General features: G+C 42.5%; 1 long non-coding RNA gene across 1 annotated transcript; it reads right to left on the reverse strand.

The window, feature by feature from the left end:
* Positions 1-7,584: 7,584 nt before the first annotated feature.
* On the reverse strand, positions 7,585-23,296 carry LOC134298999 (uncharacterized). Its single transcript, XR_010006156.1, has 3 exons — positions 22,999-23,296; positions 11,508-11,634; positions 7,585-8,138 (listed from the first exon to the last, which is right to left on the reverse strand). It is a non-coding gene; the product is annotated as an uncharacterized LOC134298999 (long non-coding RNA).
* Positions 23,297-24,587: the final 1,291 nt, after the last annotated feature.

Here is a 24,587-nt window from a genome sequence, read left to right on the forward strand (position 1 = left end):
ACATAGAAATACAAAATTTGAAATCAAATACAAAACCATTAGACTTACTAACCAGAGATTCAATGTATTATTTCTGTTAGGGCATCATAAACATTTTATGCTATCACACCATGAGATGGGTCATATTAAGATAGATTTGCATTGAATTTTCTGATGTGTTGTGGGGTGATAAAGGATTTTTTTCAGGTATGGATGGCATCAGTGGCTTTGCCTCCAGCTGAAGTTTTATTAGAATGTTATCCAAAGCAATGTACCACTCATAACATTTGGCAAAGTTTGGAAAAGCAAATCTGTTCTTCTCTAATATCTCTATTTCTCAAGTTGGCATTGGCCATGGAAACATGCAAGTATTAAGAGACACGCTTCCACTGAAAGTTGCTGTTATCTTGTAGGCCTTTTCAAGGACTGAGGATAAAATAGGACTGTTCTACAGAGTCACAAAATGTGGGCTGGAACCAGCATACAAGACACCAGTTCTGGCCTGCTTGAAGCTATACAGACCTTCCAAGCCACTTCACTAGCGAGAGGGCATCTGCACTACCCAAGGAGCAAGTAACGTTCATGGCAAGAAATTCAGCACACATTCCCTACAGTGATACTACCTTCAAATTTCTACCAAAAATTGGAATGTGTCCTTTTGTTCATCAAAAAAGTTTTTCATGGGAATAAGGAATATGGTGAAAAGAAATCCTTTTTCAAAAACTGGATTTCATATTTTGTCTTCAAGAAGAAGAAGAAAAACAACACAGCAGTCTCCAACTTACGAACAAAATAGTTTCTGTAGATTTGTTCTTAAGTTGACTTTATTTGTAAGTCAGAACAGGTACATTTTATAAATAATATTCAAGCCAATTGGCTGCAGAGAAAGGAAGGGAGCTTACTGACAGGCTCCCTTGCATTCCTCCTCAGCCAAGGTTCTGATGAAGGACAGAGTAGGCTGGCAACAGGCTCTTTCACCCCTTGCACCAGTGTTGACTCGAGAAATGTGAGGGAGGTTATCAGCAATCTCCTTCCCTTCTTCTTCTGCCAAGGTTCTGGTGAGGGGCAAGGGAAACTGGCAAGAGGATCCTTCAGCCCTTGCCCAATCATTGGTTCTGGAGAAATGCAAGGGAGGCTATGTTCTCTTCCTCTACAACCAATGCTGGCATGAAGGGCAAGGGAGGATGCAGCTGGAGACAAGGAATGAAGGATCCTTTTGGTGGCTTCATTCACCAGCCTTTTTTTTTACCTTGACTGGGGAAGAACAGGGAGCTAGCTCCACCACTCCCCAGCTGGCTGCCTCTGCCCCGTTCATATCTACAAGTTGTTCATAAGTCATGTGTTCATAACTCAGGGACTTCTTGTACTTTTATCCAGTAGTCATAGATTTATACAGTTCTAGTATTACACAAAATCTATTTTCAGCTAGTTTGATTCAATACACTCCTTATTGATCCAATTTACTAAACAATTTGGGGAGGAATATGCAGGTATGCAGATGATACCACTCTGATGGCCGAAAGTGAGGAAGAGCTGAGGAGCCTTATCACCAAGGTGAAAGAAGAAAGTGCAAAAGCTGGCTTGCAGTTAAACGTCAAGAAAACCAAGATCATGGCAACCACACCTATTGATAACTTGCAAATAGAGGGAGAAAACATGGAGGCAGTGACAGACTTTATATTTCTAGGCGCGAAGATCACTGCAGATGCAGAAGACGTTTACTTCTTGGGAGGAGAGCAATGGCCAACCTTGACAAAATAGTGAAGAGCAGAGACATCACACTGGCAACGAAGGTCCGCATAGTCAAAGCAATGGTATTCCCCATAGTAACCTATGGATGCGAGAGCTGGACCATATGGAAGGCTGAGCGAAGGAAGATAGATGCTTTTGAACTCTGGTGCTGGAGGAAAATCCTGAGTGCCTTGGACCGCAAGAAGATCCAACCAGTCCATCCTCCAGGAAATAATGCCCGGCTGATCACTGGAGGGAAGGATATTAGAGGCAAAGCTGAAGTATTTTGGCCACATCATTAGGAGACAGGAAAGCTTGGAGAAGAGAATGATGCTGGGGAAAATGGAAGGAAAAAGGAAGAGAGGCCAACCAAGGGCAAGATGGATGGACGGTATCCTTGAAGTGAATGGTTTGACCTTGAAGGAACTGGGGGTGGTGACGGCTGACAGGGAGCTCTGGTGTGGACTGGTCCATGAGGTCATGAAGAGTCAGAGATGACTAAACGACTGAGCAGCATCAGATTCCAAATACACTGGAACCTCAGAGCATCTCTACTTACAAGCGTTTTGAGTTCCGAGCTGTCTCTCGGCCTGGGTTTTGCCTTGACATATGATCAGCATTTTGAGTTACAAGTTAGCACCAGAGGAGTGCTGGTACAAGAGTACAAAGCTAAGGGAACAGCCTCTGTGCCTTGTGCTCTTCTCTGCTTTGGAATATTGCTGGCTGCTCTTGTCTGTCTTGAGGAGCTTTGGGTTAGTTGATTTTTTTTGTGGTTTTTTATTTCTGGTAAGTTTGGCTTCATGAAGAGAGAGAGGTAGAGGGAGCAAGAGAGGGAGGGAGGCTGGACAGTATGAAGAAAACAATGCTTCTGCCTCTTCACTTTGTTCTTTTCGGAGCCCTTGATGGCGTAGTGGACTAAAGCCTCGGGACTTGAAGGTTGGGTTGCTGACCTGAAAGCTGCCAGGTTTGAATCCCACCCGGGGAGAGTGCAGATGAGCTCCCTCTATCAGCTCCAGCTCCATGCAGGGACATGAGAGAAGCCTCCCACAAGGATGGTAAAAACATCAAAACATCCGGGCATCCCCTGGGCAACATCCTTGCAGACGGCCAATTCTCTCACTCCAGAAGCAACTCAAGTTGCTCCTGACACAGAAAAAAAAACTTTGTTCTTTGTGGTTCCTTGCCACAACTTTGTGCTTCTACCATTTTAAAGTTGATCTTTGTTTATTGTTCCATGTGATTGTGCAGGTTTTGCCTTGCTGTTACACTGGTCAACACATATTTTTGTTGCCTCAAATGTGCTTCCTTGCCATAGCTTTGTGCTTGTTATGATTGAGCCTCATGGCTCTGTTACTGACAGACGTGGGCGTAAGACTCCTCGAGAGTCAGATACTCTCGAGGAGCGAGAAAGAAAAAGACTGCGAGACATTTTTGCAGCACCATCTGACGAAGAGTCTTTTGAGGGGTTTACGGAGAGAATGGAGGAGGGGCTGGTTAGCTCGGAGGAGGATGAGATGGATTGGACTCGGGTAAGGGAGGAATTGGGTGCCACTGGTCATGATGGGATAGAAGATGAATGGGGACCTTCAGGATTAGACCCATGGCTTAGCTGGAGGGATGGGACGGGATCCACAGCTGGAGATGCTGTGGGGCGTAGTCAGAGGTGTTCCAGCTCTGATGAGGAAAGTGATGAAGAAACGCCCGGGTTAAGGAGGACAGCTGACAGTGATGAGGATTTGTAACTGGCATAAAATGGGGCTTGGGAGCAATTGCAAATTGCGTTGGGCAAGGTAATCTGGACGAACGCTTGGGATCTGTGTGGGACGCTTTCCTGAAGACTGGTGTGTTTTCCTGTGCTGAGACGTAAGTTGTTTTGGAATTCAGGGTCAGACGGCGGGAGGAATTGTGTGGGCATTTGTTTGTGCAAACCTGTGCTTCCTCTTATTAGCTTGACCTTCCGTCGTCTTCTTGACGGACGCCATCTCCTGTTTTGAAAACTCAGACTGAACTGACCACGGCTTGTCTTCCCCCCTTCTTGGACTTGGAATCTACAAACGTCTGCTTCTGGCTTTGATCTACGGAAAGGAACTGGGTCTACTCTACTGCTACAATCCTTGGCTGATCTGTTCGTGTTGGAAATCCTGTCTGCTGTGTGTGTGGGAGCGACGCAAGTTACTCTAAGCACAGTGTTGGCAGCAGAGAGGAATCTGCTGCCAATTAGTTGCATTCTTTTGTATCTTTTGTTCCTCGGCTTTTGTTTTGTTTATCCCCAGGCTGAAGCAAGCAGTTTGTTTTTACCCGGATTAAACTCCGGTTTAATCCGGTTTATCTTTTGAACGTTTTTCCTTGCCCCTTTTTGCTCCTAAAGGCTAATACTGCCTGGCCCTTGTATTTTACGGGCATTTTTGAGTTCTGTAATCCAATAAACTCTGTTATCTTGAACCTTGTGGCGTTCTGTCCTTGACAGTGCTTTTACCATTTTAAAGTTCTTTCTTTTTTATTGTTCCATGTGAATGTACAGTACGTTTTCTTATTTAAAAACATATAACAAAAAATGGAGGGGGTCGCGGGCAGAATTAATTAATAGCGTTTTAACGCATTTAAATGGGAAAATTCACTTTCACATCAGCGATTTGAGTTAAAAGCTCAGTCACATAACAAATTAAGCTCTTAACTCAAGGTATCACTATACAGTACATTCATGTCATTATGTTAGAAAGCAAAATACTGGAGATCTACAGTACAAACTATTTGGATTCTCACAGTTGTTCATAACCAAAAGAGCTGTATCCAAGTAACCTGAACTTCATTTTTTCCACAAATAAACACATATTTTTGAAGTAATTTATGCATAACATTTTCTTATTTTAAGGAATTGAAAAAATAAGTTAAACATTCATTTTTTGTCTGAAACAAAACCAAACTATAATTACAAGTCGGATTAGCCAGCATAAATATATTATTCCAATAGTTTGCTTAACAAGTCTTGGTGTCAGTGCAAACTTATATGGTGTAAAATTAAATGTTGCTGATAGTAAAACACATATGGTATTGAAGATAGTAGCTGACTTTATCTTAAATCTATACTAAATTAATAATATACTTGCTACAGATGGTAAATGAAAGAGCTTAAGTTTTTGCCTTTTCATTACAATATGACCATAAACTAAACACATATGCCAATCTTTTCCTGTTAGGCAACAATAGCCAACAGTTTGGCATTTCTTTCAAATTAGGGTGTGGTGTATGATAATATTGGTTATAGCCAAATGACGGTTATCTAGTCTAGCTAAGCAGCTTTAAGGTTTATCTCTTTTAATTCCATCATCCAGATCTGGTTAGAGTCATGGTATTACCATTGTGACATTACAGCAATGTTTTTCAGATCATGAAACCGGGTTTCTCAGATAATAAAATCTGGGTGCTTTTCCAAGTTTAAGAGGCTGTTTCTGTTCTTAGCTACATCAGGCATGCTTTAAGTTTTATTCCTTTCTTTTGGGACTCCCTTGATCTTCCTAAGACCAGGCAGGTGCAGATTTTCGTCATGGCCCATCTGAGTCTCCGAGCGTGGCTCCCCTTCTCTGTTTCTCGGACAAAATAGAAGAAGCACAGAGTAAATATGTTATGTATTGATGTATATGTATTTGTATTTTTTAATCCTTTGTATGCCTCTTTAAATCCCACCCATGGGAAAAAGTGGGATAGAAATGAAATAATAATAATAATAATAATAATAATAATAATAATAATAATAATAATAATAATAATGTAAAGGTTTTCCCCTGAAATTAAGTCCAGTCATGTCTGACTCTGGGGGTTGGTGCTCATCTCCATTTCTAAGCCGAAGAGCCGGCGTTGTCCGTAGACACCTCCAAGGTCATGTGGCCGGCATGACTGCATGGAGCGCCGTTACCTTCCCGCTGGAGCGGTACCTATTCATCTACTCACATTGGCATGTTTTCAAACTGCTAGGTTGGCAGAAGCTGGAGCAATAGCAGGCGCTCACTCCGCTCCGGGGATTTGAACCTGGGACCTTTCGGTCTGCAAGTTCAGCAGCTCAGTGCTTCAACACACTTCACCACCGGGGTTCCATAATAATAATAATAATAATAATAATAATAATAATAATAATAATAATAATAATAATAATAATGCCTTGGAAAATATGTTTGCCTGTATATTTTCATCATTTTTAAATTTTATTTTAATGGCATATCCTGTGTAATGTGGTTGATGCTTAAGATATAATGCTTAATGACACCCCTGGTGACATCCCTTAACCCTCTTAGCCTCCAAACTAGCATTACTAGTGACTGTACTATCTGAGACTTCTAAGGAACCAATAACTGTATGAGAAACTGCTGGTGACTTTCTATCTCTGTGCTATAGAAAGTGTCCTAACCTACTGCATCTGCACATGGTTTGGTAACTATAAAGTGGCAAATAGGAAGGCACTCCAAAGGGTCACCACATTTGCACAGAGAGTCACTGGTTGCCCCCTCTGCTCTTTGGAAAAACTTTATAAGTCTTGCAGCCTTAAGAAAACTCAGAACATTTTTAAGGATCTATCTCACCTGGCATATTCTTTTTTTTTAATTGTTACAATCTGCCAGATTGTACAGGATGACAAGAACAAGGACAAACAAACTGAGAGATAGCTTTTACCCTAGAGCCATAACTATATTGACCTCAATGGTTTTGCATTGATGTGGCATTGGGGGGCTGTGTGGTTATGCTTGGAGAATGGAGGGATGGGTATGTTGTTTTGTAATGTGTGCTGGGGAAAGCATTTAATTTTGTTGTACAATGTACAATGAAAATAAAGTTATTCTATTCTATTCTAAGAGGATGAAATGCATAGATTCTAGAAATATGTTCATGGTATTATAAGGGTATATCTCTTTCTCCTTTCATCTCACCTCCATATTAGCACAGATCCATTTAGAAGAACCCATCTTTGGCTTTGTTCCTGCTGTATCCTGACATAGTGATACTCTTCCCTGAGCTCAGTGGTAGGACAATGGTATGAATTCAGGTATGCATACTTGTGTACTGCTTCTGGTTTTACCAGAAAAAGAAGCATACAGGAGAAGTTGTCAACAGCCCACAAAATGCAGATGTTGTTTATTATGATAGTCAGGGAGAGTTGGACAGAGCTGAACAGTTTAAAAACATGTCATCCACAAATCGAACCACCTCATATGTTATTGTAGTTTTTTCACAGAGCTGGAACCAAGAGAAATATTTCGTAATTTAGATGAAGTAACTAATGAGTTAGCTGGAGTTGGGGTCCAAATTTCTGACATCCTGGACTGCTGTTTTAACCTTTTGGCAACACCCTTGACTAACAGGAAGCAGAATTCAGTACTGAGTTGTTTGTGGGCAAAACGAGCATCTGGAAATCCAAGGATTACATCATCAGGGGGTCAATGGGGTGTGATGCACAAATATAACAGTCTGTGGCTTTTACTAAGCTGTTCCCACTATTAACAACTTTTCCAGCTAGGAAGGAAAATAATCACATTAAAGCTGCAAGCTTTAATTTCAATTGGATATGCTTCTGAGTAGGCAGGCATAGATGTATGTTGTAAAATTGAGATAAGAAGTAGCGGAGATAGTCCCTGCCTTTATCAACCCAACACATTATGGCAAAGGATGGTAAGTCTGATTGCTTACTGAGTAGTCCCAACAGAACACATACAAGAAGGGAAGAAGGGAAAGAAGTTTAGAGGAGCAAAACTTGGTTTTAGAATTCACCAAAATTCTTCATCAGAATAATAGTACCATTAAAATAAATAAATACACAAAAAGGTAATAAAATAGGAAAAATCCAGAAAAGTCCAAAAAATAGGACAATTGTTAAGGTCATGGGGTCTTAAATTAGACTTTATCTTAATATTCTGATTGAAGTATAAAGAAATGGCTAGTAAATGTGCAGGTATCAGATTATATGTAACAATGCATACTGGCTGGGACAACAAAGTAATTGGTTTTCATGATGCTGTTTACAGTTCAGATCTGGCTCTTGCCTTCAGTAAAATGCACAAGTTTCTGAATCAGCAGAGAGCTGAAGTGCAGATTAATGACACCACCTTCTGGGAGGTGCAATATATTTTTTAAAAAAGATAATTGAGGCCAAATTGGTTGTTTTGCAAAGTGGCTTGAGCAAATGGAACTGTTAGATCCCAGCCAGCCAGGGCACCAAGGCCTGCAGTGGTTCAGGACTTGCACTTTGACACAAATAATGCTGAGGATTATACTGGCATTTCACCCTCCACAGAGGGGGCCTTTACAGCTGCAGGTGCCCGAAGATATTGGCTCTGGAGACTTGCTAATTGGAGAAGATTCTTCTATTCCTCCCTCGCAGATAGAGCCAGATGTTGCTGAGATGCCTGGGAACGGGGTTTTTAATCGTAGAGATTTTGTAACTAGAGAAAGAAGTGCAAAACAAGAAATCAGCCGGAGCCAAAGACTGGCAAATAGATGGGATAATGGTTAGCATTCCCTTGGGAAAGTTTTGGGAGTTTGTACTCCCTAAATTCTGAACAGTCCAGAATCTGTTAAAAGTGTTTTGCTCGGTAGATTTCCTTGAGGTGTCAACATTGCTCTCTTGGAGAGAAGTTTCTCCATCTCCAGCTCCTGTTCCCAAGCCAAGTATTCCAATTCCAGTTGGGCCGTGCCATGCTGCGACTCTCGAGTAGACCTTGACTTTACTTCAGTTGTTATTATTGTTCCTGTTTCAAGTTTGCCTCAGCTTTGACAACTCTGCTGCCTTGATCATTACGAAGTATTTCCAGTGGATTGAACTCTGTTTCCTGCCAGCCTTGTTTCCCTGTTTTTGCTTATGGACTTTGATTTCTTGGGAGAGCTATCAAGCTCTCATTGTGGATTATAATATCGGACCTTTCCCTTCACCCATTTGGAACCATCATTGACTTTCTAAAAAGAACTATTCCTTACTCAGACACTATACCTAATTTCCTTTGGATTTATAATTGTTTTAATAAAGATATAAGACACAATAGATGCCTTAAAAATACATACAGCAGAGACTAAAAATCAATTAAAATTTTAAATTAATACATATTAAACATTTAAAAATATCACATTCAATATTAAAAACACATCATCCGAAAATCATAATCCAAGGCCATTCTGTTGTCAATTATTCATTATTCCAAGTCTGTTATTTCACTATAAGGTAAAGGTTTTCCCTGACGTTAAGTCCAGTCATGTCTGACTCTGGGGGTTGGTGCTCATCTCCATTTCTAAGCCGAAGAGCCGGCGTTGTCCGTAGACACCTCCAAGGTCATGTGGCCGGCATGACTGCATGGAGTGCCGTTACCTTCCCGTTACCTTCTGCTAAGTTGGCAGAAGCTGGAGCTAACAGCGGCCGTTCACGCCACTCCCAGGGTTTGAACCTGGGACCTCTCGGTCTGCAAGTTCAGCAGCTCAGTGCTTTAACACACTTTGCCACTGGGGCTATACTAATTACCAAAAGCCTGATCCCAAAGCCATGTTTTTACTTTCCTTCTAAAGGCTAGAAGGGAGGGGGCTGATCTGATGTCACTGGGGAGGGGGGTTCCACAGCCGAGGGGCCACCACTGAGAAGGCCCTGTCTCTCGTCCCTGCCAGCCTTGCTTGTGAGGCAAGCAGGACCGAGAGCAGGGCCTCCCCAGATGATCTTAATCTCCAAGGTGGCTCATAGGGGAAGATACGTTTGTACAGGTAAACTGGGCCTGGTAATGTTCGGACAGGTAATATGAATATGTTCAGACAGGTAATATGAATATGTTCAGACAGGTAATATGAAGTGACAGGAATTTTTTCCTTGCAATATTATAAAACCTACAAGAGCTAAGTTATATCTGGTGAAGAAGGAGGCCCTGATGGCTTGGGATGGCTCTTCTCCATTTGCTGCCTGGCCTTACATGAGCAGGTCATACCCTGCACTGGGTCTAGCGTGAGCTGCACACCTGATAGGGGAGGAGGCCCACCAAAGGTCTCTGGCACGGGAACACTAGCCTTACCAGTTCAGGCCCTGTCCTGCACCTGGTGGAAGAGGAGACCCAGCTAACGGCCGCAGACCCTCTACCATCAAATGTGCTGGAGACATGAGGGCACAACAAAAGGGAGGGAGGTAGACAGAGAGAGAGAGAGAGAGAGAGAGAGAGAACATACAATAAACAATTTGTTTATAAAAACATGGAAGTGGGTATTTTGATTCATTTGTGTGTGACAACTGGTGGCTCTGGGTGTCATAAATTGGGTTGTAACTATGGATTTAACAAAACACTTACAAATTACAACCCTCTTATAATTTTTTGCACAGCCCTAAACAGAGCTATAATGGTTAATAACAAATAAAACAAAGAGCCAGCTTTATCAGATGTAATGATGATGATTGCACTCCATCAAAATAGTTACATCTAATGATGCCATTCCTTCAACATCCAATTTTTCACCATGGCAATGCCTCAACTAAAGGGTTTCCAAGGGACTGGTGAATGGGTCTCTATGAAAGTATATAAATCTTGGATACATGTACACAAGCTGTCTATTGATTTTGATATCTCAGAATACATCTACACTGTAGAATTAATGAAGCTTGACAACACTATAGCTGCTATAGTTCAGTGTTATGCACAAACTCTCTTTGCCAGAGAAGATTGTAGAACTACAACTCTAATGCTTCTGTAGCATTAAACCATAGCAGTTACACATATATCAAGCTGTATCAATTCTATATTGTAGAGGTACCCTAAAACAAGAAAAGTTTTAGTTTAGTATTGTTCCAACATATGTGCAATGCATGCTCTCTGAAAAGTGCTGCAATCAAAAAAAAAAGGCAAATCATAGAATTTCCATATACTCAAAATTGTTGCTTTATTTTTATTTTTAAAGAAGAAATCTTGAAACAGGCAAATAGTACACATAGTCATGTCCTTATAAAAGAAAAAGGATTATTATGACTTGGCCAATGCTTATGAAAATTTTTGTTCATATGTTGAAAATAAACACTCTTCCCTGTGTCGTTTAGGTTGTTGTTGTTGCCATAGTGGTGGCTTTTAAACTCTAGAGTTCCTGGCCATTGCTTGGTGTCTTTGCCAATGTCAACCAGGAGTTTGGTCCCAGAGTTTTCAGTTCTAACAGAAGGAAAAAAACTCACAAAAAGCAAGAGTGGTCTGAATTTTTGGCCAGTCAGACAAGCTCTCAGTCAGTATGAAAGATTATGTTGGCTAATCATTGGAGCGAAGCAGAAAAGAACGACACATGATAGTTGTAGTAGTTACTGCAAAAAGTGCTATTTTTTCTGGCACTAAGAAAAATTATAATTACATTTAAATTAATGTTCTTCAAAAGGTTAAGGAAAATGTATTAATGTCAGTTTGGTTGAAACTGTGGCTCAACAATTTAACACTGGTCTTCATGTATTGGAGTCTTTCAAACTTTGGTTCTGCATTTCTCTGTTAACTGACACATCCAGTCATTTGAACTTAAGGACTTTGTGATTTGTTTGTTGTTATTTTTAAACCACACCTAAAAGTTATTGAATTGTCTTTATTTCAGTTTGTGTTGTGTGGTATTGTTTGTAACAGGCATTTTCAAACCTTGAGGACTTCAGGTAAGAATAGATCAAGAACTGCTAGAGCAACAACAATAATAAAAAGGTGAAAAATTGCAAAGGGTTCCAAGCACAGGTATAATGTGGAAGAAGTCCCATTTAAGTCAATAGAGATTCTGGGTGAATATGCTTAAGATCATGGAGCAGAATAAATACAAATCATAATCAATACCTTTTATGGATTTGTTGACTGCAGTTCCAATAAACAGGGAACTATGGTAGAGTAATATCATCTATTTAATGCTACAGTCCACAATGTGCTGACCTTTACAGAATCAGTCATCCTTCAATCCAGATATCTGCAAGAAAAAACAGAAGTAATCACATTTTTTACCAGGAGGGAAGGAAGTACAGAATGTTCATCATGTATGGCCCAGAAATTGTTTCTTGTGACTCAATATAGTTTGTGAAACAAGAGCATGTTTCTTGAGGCTGTTTGCAGATGTCTTAATACAGCCAACCATTTGGTACTTTCAGCTACTGGGCATGCAGTGGGTGTAGTGCAACATTTTAGGTCACAACACACAAACCAGAGCAGTTGCTTTAAAATCTGTGTTCATAGATACACACTGAAAATAACCACAGTGAGTGTAATCCATTACACTCTGGAATTAAGGCTAGGCTAGGACTGGTGATTGATTAACATAATTGTATGTGAGTGTGCACTCAAGTTACCTGTCAATCTCTTGTAATTCCATGAATTTCATCAGGTTTTCTTAAAGGTAAAGGTAAAGGTTTCCCCTGACGTTAAGTCCAGTCGTGACTGACGCTGGGGGTTGGTGCTCATCTCCATTTCTGAGCCGAAGAGCCAGCGTTGTCCTTAGAAATCTCCAGGACATGTGGCCAGCATGATTGCATGGAGCGCCGTTACCTTCCTGCCGGAGCGGTACCTATTGATCTACTCACATTTGCATGTTTTCGAACTGCTAAGTTGGCAGGAGCTGGGGTTAACAGCGGGCGCTCATTCCGCTCCCAGGATTTGAACCTGAGACCTTTCGGTCCACAAGTTCAGCAGCTCAGCGCTTTAACACACTTCGCCACCAGGGTTTTCTTAGGTTTTCTTAGGTAGGGAATATTCAAGGTGACTTTGCAAGTTGTTACTTCTGAAATATAGCATACAACACCCACTATTTATATCCAAGCCTATATCCAAGGATCTTCTAAAATGTAGAAGTGGTTAAGCTTGATAGTATAACTGGATAAGGAAGGCTGAGGTTAATATAATAGAGGGCATACACACCAAGAGTTGTTACATATTTATTACAGGATATTCAAAGGGTGTTCTGGTTGCTAGAATCTCACACAGAACAATAGGAAATGTAGTACACCATGCAATTCACTTTTTTCTTTCTGCTGTTTAAGTTGTAATGGATCAGTAACAAAATCCTGGAATTTTTATACCTTGTTCAAACCACTGGCGCTCTCATGTTCTCATACTAGTTTTAACTAGATTAAAAGTTAGAGAGACAGCGTAGTGTAGTCTTATGTAGTGGTTCAAGCATTAGACCAAGATTTGAATCCCCTCAGCCATGGAAACCCACTGGGTGACCCTGGGCATTTTATACATAACGTGATTATTTGGAAAATTACTCAAGACATGCAAATAGTTGTGTAATATTATATGACCACAGTTGCACAACTTAAGTACAATAATAGTTCACTCATAAAACCCACAACATTGCTTAATTCTTCTGAAGAACAGGAAAACTAAATTCTTTCTTATAATAGTTTTAAACATCAAATGGCAAGTAAATGTTGAAGGAAGAGGATATTTCCTATCACAATGTGATTTGAGAAAATCTGTTCATATCCGACAAATATCCCACCAAATGAGCATAGGCTGAAATTATGCTTTCCTGTTCTAAATGATACAGAGGATGTGCAGCCCACATATAATACATTACTATTCATTATTAAACTAAAATGGATTATTATTTTTGCAATCTTCCTTTTGACTTTAGGTTTTCTCTATCCAATTGTTGCCTTTTTGCAACTCCTGCTGCAGTTTTCAATTGTTGACAATTGCATTTAATATGTCCAGAGTTTTAAAATGTTGAAATCCATTTATAGAAAAAAAAACCCAATTACGTCAACATCATAGTTTTGTACCAGGGCAGCTGCACAATGTCTCAGTTTCCCCAAAATTAAATAACTGAACAGCTGAACTTCAGATTAAAGTTCCTACTTCCGTATTAGAGACAAACAACAATTTTTTAACAACAATACCCATTGATTCAAAGGGGAAGTTTAGAAAGTAATGTCCTCATTGTCATTTATGACATGGTAAAAAATGTATAAATACCCGCTTTTACTTCCCATTGCACTGTCTGACAATTCTGCAATGTTTGGTCAGCAAACATTGAAAACAGAATGTTTGCTTTCTTATTCCGAGAAAAGGCCTGACTATCTCTAGGCCAAAACTAACCATAAGCTTCCTTTCAGCTGGCTAAAGTTAAGAAGACGCTGAAACAACTCACTATATGGCTGCTGGGTTAGGAAGTGATTTAAAAATGAGGGAGGAAATGAAAAAAATGCATAGAAATATGAAAACTGATACCAAAATATTAAACCAAAAAAAAAAAAAAAAACGAAGGAAGGAAGGAAGGAAGGAAGGAAGGAAGGAAGGAAGGAAGGAAGGAAGGTTGGTTCCTTCCTTGTTTTAGGGTCTGTGTAGAAGAGCCCTATGTTTTTTCTCCAAGTTGTCAATTGGATCAATATTAAGCATGGGAATTATAGATCGTTGACTTTAAACTTTGAATATGTTTTGAATATGCACCTGGACATTCATGATCAATCTCTGGGATTAAAATCCAACATAATTTATTTGTCACTCAGCATCACTGGATCCTGAACAGGTTTTATTCTTGCAGAAAAAGCCACAATTTTAGGATGCTGTAAATCTGGTACTTTAAAAGAACCCTCTAAGTAGCTGCACGCAACAACATCCTGCGGAAACTGACTGGCAGCTCATGGGGTGCAGACCCACAAGTAATAAGAACATCAGCCCTGGCCTTGTTTTTCTCAACTGCTAAGTACGCCTGTCCTGTCTGGCAAAAGTCTGCCCATGCGAAGCAGGTGGACATAGCACTAAACAAAACATGCAGAATAATCACAGGATGCCTTAAACCTACACCTGTTGATAAACTCTACAAGTTAGTTGGCATTGCCCCTCCTGATGTGCGACGGGAAGTTGCTGCTAACGGTGAGAGAAATAACACTGAACACTGTGAAAGCCACCCACTGCATGACTATCAGCCTCCTCCCACCAGACTCAAATCAAGGAAGGGCTTCATGAGAACCACCACTCCTCTTGATGTTCCTCCAGCAACAGCAAGGGTGTCCCTCTGGGCAGCTAAACCAGGCAATTCCAACTGGATAGCATCCCTATGAGGGTCTTCCTCCAGGAGCAAACCAAGAATGGGCAACTTGGAAGTCCCTGAACAGACTCAGAAGTGGAGTGGGCAGATCAAAAGACAACTTGGCAAGGTGGCACTACCTGGAGGAATCCTCCATCTTGTGTGACTGTGGAGCAGAACAAACAACTCCGCATATGTATGCTTGCCCACGATGTCCTGCCTCATGCACGGAGGAGGAGTTGTTTAAAGCTACGGACAATGCGGTTGCTGTTGCCCGTTTTTGGTTTAAAACTATTTAGTTGCTTGTGATTTCCTTTTTTTTCATCATTTTAAAATGTATTTGTTATGCAATGCTTTTGACACGAAATAAATAAATAAAGAACCCTATGGGTATGTTAACTCCAACCACACCACCTGTCCTGCTCACTTCAAAGGATCAGTCTGAACGCAGATCAGAGATAACTGCTCTCAAATCCAATCTTTATTGAAGAATACATGACTTTGGAAAAGTCAGGAATGACTCAATGTTTACATACAACTATTTTTATAACTTTTGATGCTACGTAACACCACACGTAAATATCATCATCAAGTCCCACCCCCAATATCACATTACTACCATTTTCACACACTAGACCAATTATAATTGTTTATACTTTCGGCCCCAAGTTCCCAGGCATATTCTATCTTCTTCTGCCAGGTGCTCCTGGGATTGTTTATGTTATGACTCCCAGTTACAGGGCTGAATTACCAAAGCCCTGTAACTGGGTTCCATGACATGGTGCCCTCCTTTTCTTCGTCCTCCTCTTCGGTTCTTCTTTCATCACAAGTCTGAAACAAAACAATAATTCTATGTGTCCATTTTGTCCAAAGTACCCATATATTTTTTCAGTAAGCTACGATGGAATACAGGGTGTATTTTCCCTAAACTTTTTGGCAATGCCAACTGGAAAGTCACCTCGTTGATAACACCCTGTATTCTAAATGGTCCAATATATTTAGGGCCCAATTTTTTCGAAGGTAGCCCCAGTTTGATGTTTTGGGTACTTAGCCACACTAAATCTCCTTTCTCCAATTTATCACCTTCCACCCTCTTTCTGTCTGCGAATACTTTATACTTTTTATGTGCTTCTTTTAAGGATGCAGTCACTTGACTCCAGCATTCCATCATTTGCGCTTTCCATTTCCCTGCCTCTGTTCCCTCATTCTCTGTCCATCTTGGCAGCTGGGGCAGAGGCTGTATTTCATACCCGTAAACTACTTCAAAGGGGGTTTTATTTGTTGCTGAATGTATAGTCGAATTAAAAGCTAGTTCTGCAAAAGCCAACCACCGAGACCAGTCATTTTGTCTCATGTTAGAGTACATTCGAAGGAACTGCCCAAGTGTCTGCTGAGTACGTTCTACCGCCCCATTTGTCATGGGGTGAAAAGCAGAACTTAAACTCCTTTCTGCTCCTAGCATTTCCAGGAATTTTTCCCAAAATTTTGCTGTGAATTGTACTCCTCTGTCACTGACCACTCTACTGGGACATCCATGCAGTTTGTAAATGTGGTTTATGTACAATTCAGCTAGTTTCTCGGCTGATGGTAGTTTCGTCAGTGCTATAAAGTGGGCCTGTTTAGAAAACAGGTCCAATACTGTCCAAATATAACGATGTCCTTTGCTAACCGGTAGTTCCCCCACAAAGTCCATAGCTACACATTCCCAAGGTCTGGTAGGTTCTGCTACTGTTTGTAATAATCCCATTGGCTTCCCTCCTCTCGATTTATTTCTGGCACAATCATCACATTGAACAACATGATTTTTTATGTCCTTCCTCATCCCTGGCCACCAGCAATGTTTTGCTATTGCTTTCGTTGTTTTTGTAATTCCTGTATGACCAGCGCTCTGGTTATTGTGAAAACGATGCAAAATCTTGATCCTTAATGTTGCTGGGATATACAGTTTCTTGTTCACAAACCAAAATCCCCCCTTCTGCTCCCCCTGTTCTGCATTGGATGCGATCCACTGGTCTCCTTCATAAGACTGTTTCAGCTCGTTTCCCCAATTATCTTTTCCGTCGAGTTCAACCATAGCAGTGTTCTCCTTTTGGGTTTGTGCTCTTGTTCTGACAGCTAAGCCCCATTGTTTATCAGAGAATATTGTTCCCTCTTTTGCTGTGGGTATTCCTTCGTGTTGAGGCATGCGTGAAAGAGCATCTGCCAAGACATTCTGCTTCCCTTGAAAAAACTTTAATTGGAAATCGAACCTGCTGAAGTATTGTGCCCATCTAATCTGTTTGGGGGACAATTTTCGAGGGGACTTTAAATACTGGAGGTTCTTATGGTCAGACCAAATTTCAAATGGGATTCCGCTTCCTTCGAGAAAGTGTCGCCAGCATTCTAAGGCTTTTAATATGGCTAGTGCCTCTTTTTCCCATATCGGCCAACATTTTTCAGTTTCGCTGAACTTCCGGGACAAATATCCACAGGGTTTTAAGTTCCCATTTTGATCCTTTTGCAATAGTACTGCCCCATACGCACAGTCTGAGGCATCGCAATGGATTATGAAAGGGCTCCTGATATCGGGGTGTTTTAGAATGGGTCCTTCTGTGAAGCATTCTTTTAGGGTTTCAAACGCCTTTTGGCATTCTGGCGTCCAACTTAGTTTGGCGCCAGGAGCTTTTACTTTTGCTGTCTCTCCTTTCCCTTTTGTTTTTAAAAGTTCAGTAAGGGGTGCGGTTATTTGCGCGAAGCCTTTTATGAAGGATCTATAAAAATTTGCAAACCCCAGAAACGATTGCAATTGCCTCCTTGTTTGAGGCACTCCGCATTCTTTTACATCTGATACTTTAGCTGGATCCATAGCTAACCCTTCTGGAGATATCCGATACCCCAGAAAGTCAATTTGAGTTTTATTAAATTCACATTTGGACAGTTTTGCGTACAGCTTTGCTTCTCTTAGTCTCTGCAAAACTTCCCGGACCAATTTCACGTGCTTTTCCTTATCTTCAGTCACAATCAAGATATCATCAAGAAATATGAATACCCCTCTGTACAACAATGGGTGCAGTATTTCATTTATAAGCTGCATAAAGCACCCGCCTCCGTTTTTTAATCCGAAAGGCAAAATTTTATATTCAAAATGGCCGAATGCGCAGGAAAATGCAGTTTTCCAAGTATCCTCCGGTTTGATCCTTAATTTATGATATGCTTCAATTAAATCAAGTTTAGTAAATATGCTCCCTTTTTTCAATACGGTAATTAAATCCTTTACTAAGGGCATAGGGTATTTATTGTCCTTAGTAATTGCATTTAAATTTCGATAATCAATGCACAATCTTAGGGAGTTGTCTTTCTTTCTCCTGAATAACACTGGGGCCCCGAGAGGAGAATTGGATGGCTTAATGAAGCCCCGCGCCAGGTTTTTATCAATGTATTTCCTCAATTCCTCCTTCTCCTGCACAGACATGGGATACACTTTTGGTTTTGGTAAGTTTGCTCCGGGGGTTATTTCAATTTCTACTTCTATATTCCTTTTGGGAGGTAATTTACTTGCCTCTTTCTGATTGAACACATCCACAAAGTCTCTGTATTCAGGTGGCAATAGCTGTGGGTCTATTTCACCTTCTTCATCTCCCTCGTCCTCCTCTTCTGCAATCTTGCTTATCTCCCATTGCGTCTGCTGTTCTTTAAATGCTAGGCTCTTTCCTCTCCAATCTACTTCGGGATTTGCCTGTTCGAGCCATGGTATCCCTAATATTACGTGGTATGTGGCAATAGGGGCTATCACAAAGGATATTCTTCCTTCCCATTTGCCTATTTTACATGGGACCTCCCGTATTTCCTTTGTAGATACTTCCCCAGTAGCAACTGATCCGTCTAGCTGCGAAAACGCAATTGGGGAGTCAAGCGCCATCTGCTGGCATTTCAACGCTCCTGCTAACTCTGGAGTTATAATATTCCTGGAACAACCACAATCCACAAATGCCTTGCAGGTGGCCCGATTCTCTAGCCCCGAGAGGCAGATTGGCACTACTATCATGCGTTTGTCCCGACTCACCAATTTTTCTGAAGATTCTGGGGCTTGCACCTCCTCCTCCGCACGCCTCCCGGTTGCTGGCTTGGGCTTTGAGGGTTTTGGCGGCCCCCCCTTCCGGGCCCAGCATTCTGCTGCTCGATGGCCCGTCTTCCCACATACAAAGCATCCCGGTTTAGGTTTGTTGTCATCTCCTCTGGAGGGAATCCCCGGTCTCCCTCCGGGTCCTTCCTGCTTCCTCGTTTCTCCTCGACCTCTCGCCACCGGTCTTTGCTGGCCGCCGCTGCTCCTGAAGCGCTTTACTTGGGCTAGGGTGGATTCAACGCGCCCCGCTAGTTGAATCCATCCCTGTAACGTTTCGGGGTCATCTCTGTGCGCTGCCCAGCTGAAAACCTCGGGGCGTAGTCCCTCTTTAAATATTTCCACTTTGGTTACTTCGGACCACTCTGGCACCCTTTCCGTGAGGTTGAGGAATTCCTCTGCGTACTCGGGCACCGTTTTGTCCCTCTGCTTTATTCCTTTAAGCTGGTCTCGGGCTCTCAATTGCTCTAGCCGGTCTCTGAACCGGTTTTCCAGTGCGGCGAGGAAGCGGGGCACTGACCTCAGGCATGGGTCCTGTCTGGCATGTAGTTGCACATACCAGCTGGCCGCTCCTCTCTTTAGTGTGTTGCCGATGGCCCGAACCCTGCTTGCTTCGGAGGGGAATGTGTGTGCATTGTCTTCCATGTATCCCCTGATGCTAATTAGAAAAAAGTTCAGTTCGGCTGATTCCCCTCCGTATTCTAGCTTGAGATCTTCCCTTCTTGGCATCCATTCGGCGGCCCGTTGATGCTGTCTGGGAGGCATGGGGAAGGTTTGCATCGGGTTTCCTTGGATGGCCCCTTGGAACACGCCGCGCCCCACTCCGGTGGTCATTCTGCGCGGCTCCCGAAATCCTGCCGCCGCTGTCGGCCCTTCCCCCCATCCGCATACTGGCCTCGCTGTAGCCCCCGCATCTCGCCTTTCCTCGTCGTACGGCACATCCTCCTCCTCTTCCTGGATCTCCTGCTCCTCTCCGCCTTCGTCAGCTAATCCACTGGACCCGATCCCTGGCCCCAGTGGTCTTTCTACTCCGACGCCCATTCGGGGGGTTGGGAGCTCTGTTGGGGTTGGCGGCCTCAGAATTCCCAGAGCTTGCTGGCGCTCCACTTCGCGCGCCATTCTGTCCCGGAACTCCAGCTCTTGCCAATATTCCTCGTCTCCCTCGTCCCTTGCCGCCGTGGGACTCTGCGTTGAAGCTCGCTGTCCCCTCTGGCTCCAATCGCCTCCTTTGCCTGGCTCTCTCTCGGCGCCATATCGGATGTGCTCTTTTTGGAGATTCTCTTCCAATATTGGCACTATTCTCCCCACGGTATCCGACAGCCTGGATAAATGAGTTTCCAGGATGGATAACCGCAGGGCCACGGTCTCCGGCATGCTTCCTCCAGATCCCCAACTGGTTTCTGCCGCCGCCGGAACGCCTCTTCCCCCTCTGGGAATCCTCTGGGTCACGCCGTCCGGCTTGGGGTACCCCGTAGAGGAAGCTATGGCTTGCAATGTCTCTTCTGCCAACGGCCGAGCTCCCAGCGAAGGCCCCTTTGCTCCGTCATGGCTTTGATCTCCTTCCCTGCTCATTATCACTTCACTGCAAATTTGCAGGAGGGTGAGAACGGGATTCCTGACTTAATTGTCCTGCTCACTTCAAAGGATCAGTCTGAACGCAGATCAGAGATAACTGCTCTCAAATCCAATCTTTATTGAAGAATACATGACTTTGGAAAAGTCAGGAATGACTCAATGTTTACATACAACTATTTTTATAACTTTTGATGCTACGTAACACCACACGTAAATATCATCATCAAGTCCCACCCCCAATATCACATTACTACCATTTTCACACACTAGACCAATTATAATTGTTTATACTTTCGGCCCCAAGTTCCCAGGCATATTCTATCTTCTTCTGCCAGGTGCTCCTGGGATTGTTTATGTTATGACTCCCAGTTACAGGGCTGAATTACCAAAGCCCTGTAACTGGGTTCCATGACAACCACCCACAGCTAACATGCCATTAACTGGAGATAGTTTGGCTTGTAGCCTATTCTTTAGAACTCAGAGTGGCTCATATAGTAAAGGTAAAGGTTTCCCCTGACGTTAAGTGCAATCATGTCTGACTCTGGGGATTGGTGCTCATCTCCAGTTCTAGGCCGAAGAGCCGGTGTTGTCCATAGACACCTCCAAGGTCATGTGGCTGGCATGACTGCATGGAGCACCGTTACCTTCCCGCCGGAGTGGTACCTATTGATCTACTCACATTGGCATGTTTTTGAACTGCTAGGTTGGCAGGAGCTAGAGCTAACGCGGCCGCTCACGCCGCTCTCGGGGATTGAACCTGGGACTCCAGCTCAGTGCTTTAACGCACTTCACCACTGGCGCTCTCTCTCTCTCTCTCTCTCTCTCTGTGTGTGTGTGTGTGTGTGTGTGTGTGTGTGTATATATATATATATATATATATATATATATATATACATACACATACACACACACACACACACTCTCTCACACACACACACAACAACAACAATTTGATGCCATACAACATACATTCAGCAAACATATACATTAAAACCAACCGTTAAAACATCTCAAATATTAAAAACCAATTAATTAAAACCACTTAGTCCAATATCATAGTCTGAGGCCGTTCCAGTTGTCATTGCACTATTCCATATTTACTTATTGCACTAAATATTTCTATCCAAAACATATCCTATGTCCCATGATCACATTTTTATTTTTTTCTAAAGGTCAGAAGGGATGGTGCTGATTTAATTTCACTAGGGAGAGAGTTCCACAGCTGAGGGGCCACCACTGAGAAGGCCCTGTGTCTCATGCCAGCCAACTGCACCTGCAAAGGAGGCAGAGGTGAGAGCAGGGCCTCCCCAGAAGATCTTAGTCTCTGCGATGGTTCATAGAAGGAGATACGTTTGGACAGGTAGGCTGGGCCAGCATTTTGAATTGTGTAGCAGACTGGCAGTTAGTGGAGCTGAAGTAATAGGGGGTGGTATGCTCCCTGGACGTTGCTCTGGTTAGAAATCTGGCTGTGTGCTCATTGGGCTACTTGAAGCTTCCAAACAGTCTTCATCTGGAGAATATTCAGGCTGGATCTACACTGCAGTATAATGCAGTCTAAGAATGCTGATTAACTGCATTGATCTAGATTATATGAGTCTACACTGACATATAATTTGATTCAATGTAGTTAATCTACAATCAGACACTGCATTATAACACATCATCAGGGCCTTTCTACACTGACCCCAATTTAAGTGAAATCGGTGTTTAAAACACCAATTTCACTTAAATTTGGAGGCTACAGAGGGGGCCAAAATCCCACTTTTTGGATAGGAGGAGGATACAATCCCCTAAGAATGGAGGTGTCAGCTAGTTTGGTGTTCCATCTAAATAATGCCACTGAGTTTTGGAGAAAGGAGAGGGGAATTCTGCCTCTAGAACTACATTATGTCATTTAGAGAGGGTCATGAAACTATTGAGATTTGTTTTTCTGTTATTGAGATTTGTTATTCTGTTAATATAATTCTCAGCTCATTTTATTCCAGGTCTGGACAATAGGATTTCAGATTCATTATCTCAATTTTAGAAAAACAAGTTTCATGTTTTGGGACCATGTGCAGATAAATAACTCATGGATTTTCTAGACGGACTGCCATTAAAGTACTGAGTCCTCCTGGCATGTAGAAATGATGTGCCAGGAGAGGAGCAGGACAGGAGTGATTCCCCCGGTCTTCTGGTGCACCATTTCTACATGCCAGCAGAGCTCATAAAGTAGCTTGATGGCAGCCCAATAAGTTTTTCTTATTTGTAAGCCTATTGGGGGGAGGGTTGGGGGAGTGGGGGTGCCATGTCACACCTTTGGGCCCCAAGAGCCCCAAAAGTGTGTGATGGCTGTAGGGGATTGACCTCTGGGTAGTCCCAGAATAATTCCATAGTCAGTCCCGACAGGCCTAGTACCCCATTAGAGCTGGGTCTTTTAGGAAGGCCTGGGTCTAATGGAGTATTTAATTGATTTGGAATAACCACAGGCATTCCAAATTAATTCACTTCTACCGGGGGCATCATTTGCATGCCTCTGGTAAAAGTGTGACAGGTCCCAAATTTTTGGGCTTTTCTGGAAGGGTCCTGTGTTAGGCTGCATGGAGTCTGTGGTGCCAGGCCTTCTGGGCCAGCCTCCATGTAGTGAACCTTACCTATTAGGCCTGGAATGAAGTCTGGGTAACAGTGAGTGAGGCAATCCTCCATTTTGTAGAGGAATGCCAGGCAGCCATCTTGAGTGTGGTTAGAAATAGGGAGGAGCTTAGAGAGAGACTCCTAGGATTGGCCAACCAGAGCAGATGGGAGGAGCCAAATCTTAGAGAGGAAAAAAAGAGCTCCAGGCAGTTCGGTTTTGGTGTTTGGAGAGAAAAGAGCAGTTTGGAGGGTGTGTGTGTGAGAGAGAATTGAAAGCTGTGAAAACTGACAGGCTAGTTCAGGCAGTTTGAATCTCTTGGGGGGAAGATAACTCAAGGGATTGACTCTCACTACTGGGCTGGTTAATAGAAGGACTCTAGGTAAGAGTTAGTTAACAACCCAGGGGAACTCGTGACTATTCTCAGCAAATAGAGCGAGGGTTTTTGTGACCAATAGATAGATTGGTTGGTTGGAACTGTTTGAAACTAAGTGAAGTAATCTGAAACATACAACTAAGTTAAGCTGAAGAACATCTGTAACCGTTTACGCTAATGTACCTCTCTGAAGTAATCATTTGCCTGTTTTAAGAAAATAAATTATTATTCTATTTTCAACTTTCAAAAGCCTCCACAGTGTATATTTTCCATCAAGAAGCCTTAATAAAAGTTCCAGCAATACAACCATAAAATACCACAGAAAAGCCTCATAGTGAACATCAGTTTGAGAGCCAGTGGTTGGAAACAGTGTGGACGGGGAATGGGAGAAGTTTGCCTCAGACATATTTAACAAAAAAAAATCCTAAAGACATTTTAGGTTGGTGGCAGCTCCCATTTTAAAAGAAAATCTAAAATCAAATGGTATACCCTCGCCTCTCAAAACGTGTGCTTGTGTGTGCGCTTGTAGAGTGGAGAGGTGTCCGATATATTTGGTGTCCGCGCTCTGTTATATTGGTGGCAATGGTGGGATTAAAGAAGTTAAAGAAGTTTCCCCCCTGCATGATGAAGTAGCCTCTTCTCCCCACTCCGCTCCATTCCATTATACTCCGTTTGGGGATAAGCAGCTCTCAATTGCTTCTCTCCATTGTCATTGCCTCATTCTCCTGGCACACACGGCTTCTTCCCATTTCATCCTCTTGCCATGCTGCCTCCACTCTTGATGGCTGCAACTTGCTCCCTGCTGGTTTCTTTCCCACTCTCTCAGCCACCATCATTCTTTACCCTCTTTTTTTAAAAAAGCTATCATACTAATGCACACCCAAAGCAGAAGACAATCGCAGTAACAACAAGCTGTAGAGGCTGCCTGGAGAGAAGAGATCACTCATATAGGCCACTACAAACCTGCAGTGGAAGGTGGTGACAGCATACAAAGCAACAAAAGCCCTCTTTTAATCAGGGGCAGGGCAGCAGAATTGGGTGTGGGGTTAGGAAAGCTTTCGATGGGTTGGCCAGGATAGTTGGGTATTGAAACAAAAGGTAAGGTGGGGTGAGAACAAGAATGCAGAGAATCAAAGCTTAATGTTAGCGTGTATAGGTACATTTGACAAGCTGAAAAGAGCCTTTGTTTTAAAGAGAGAAAATAAGGCAATTTTCTAGAGCAGAGTTTTTCAAAC

This window comes from Anolis carolinensis, chromosome 4 (genome assembly GCF_035594765.1).
Source record: "Anolis carolinensis isolate JA03-04 chromosome 4, rAnoCar3.1.pri, whole genome shotgun sequence".
Lineage (NCBI taxonomy): Eukaryota > Metazoa > Chordata > Lepidosauria > Squamata > Dactyloidae > Anolis > Anolis carolinensis.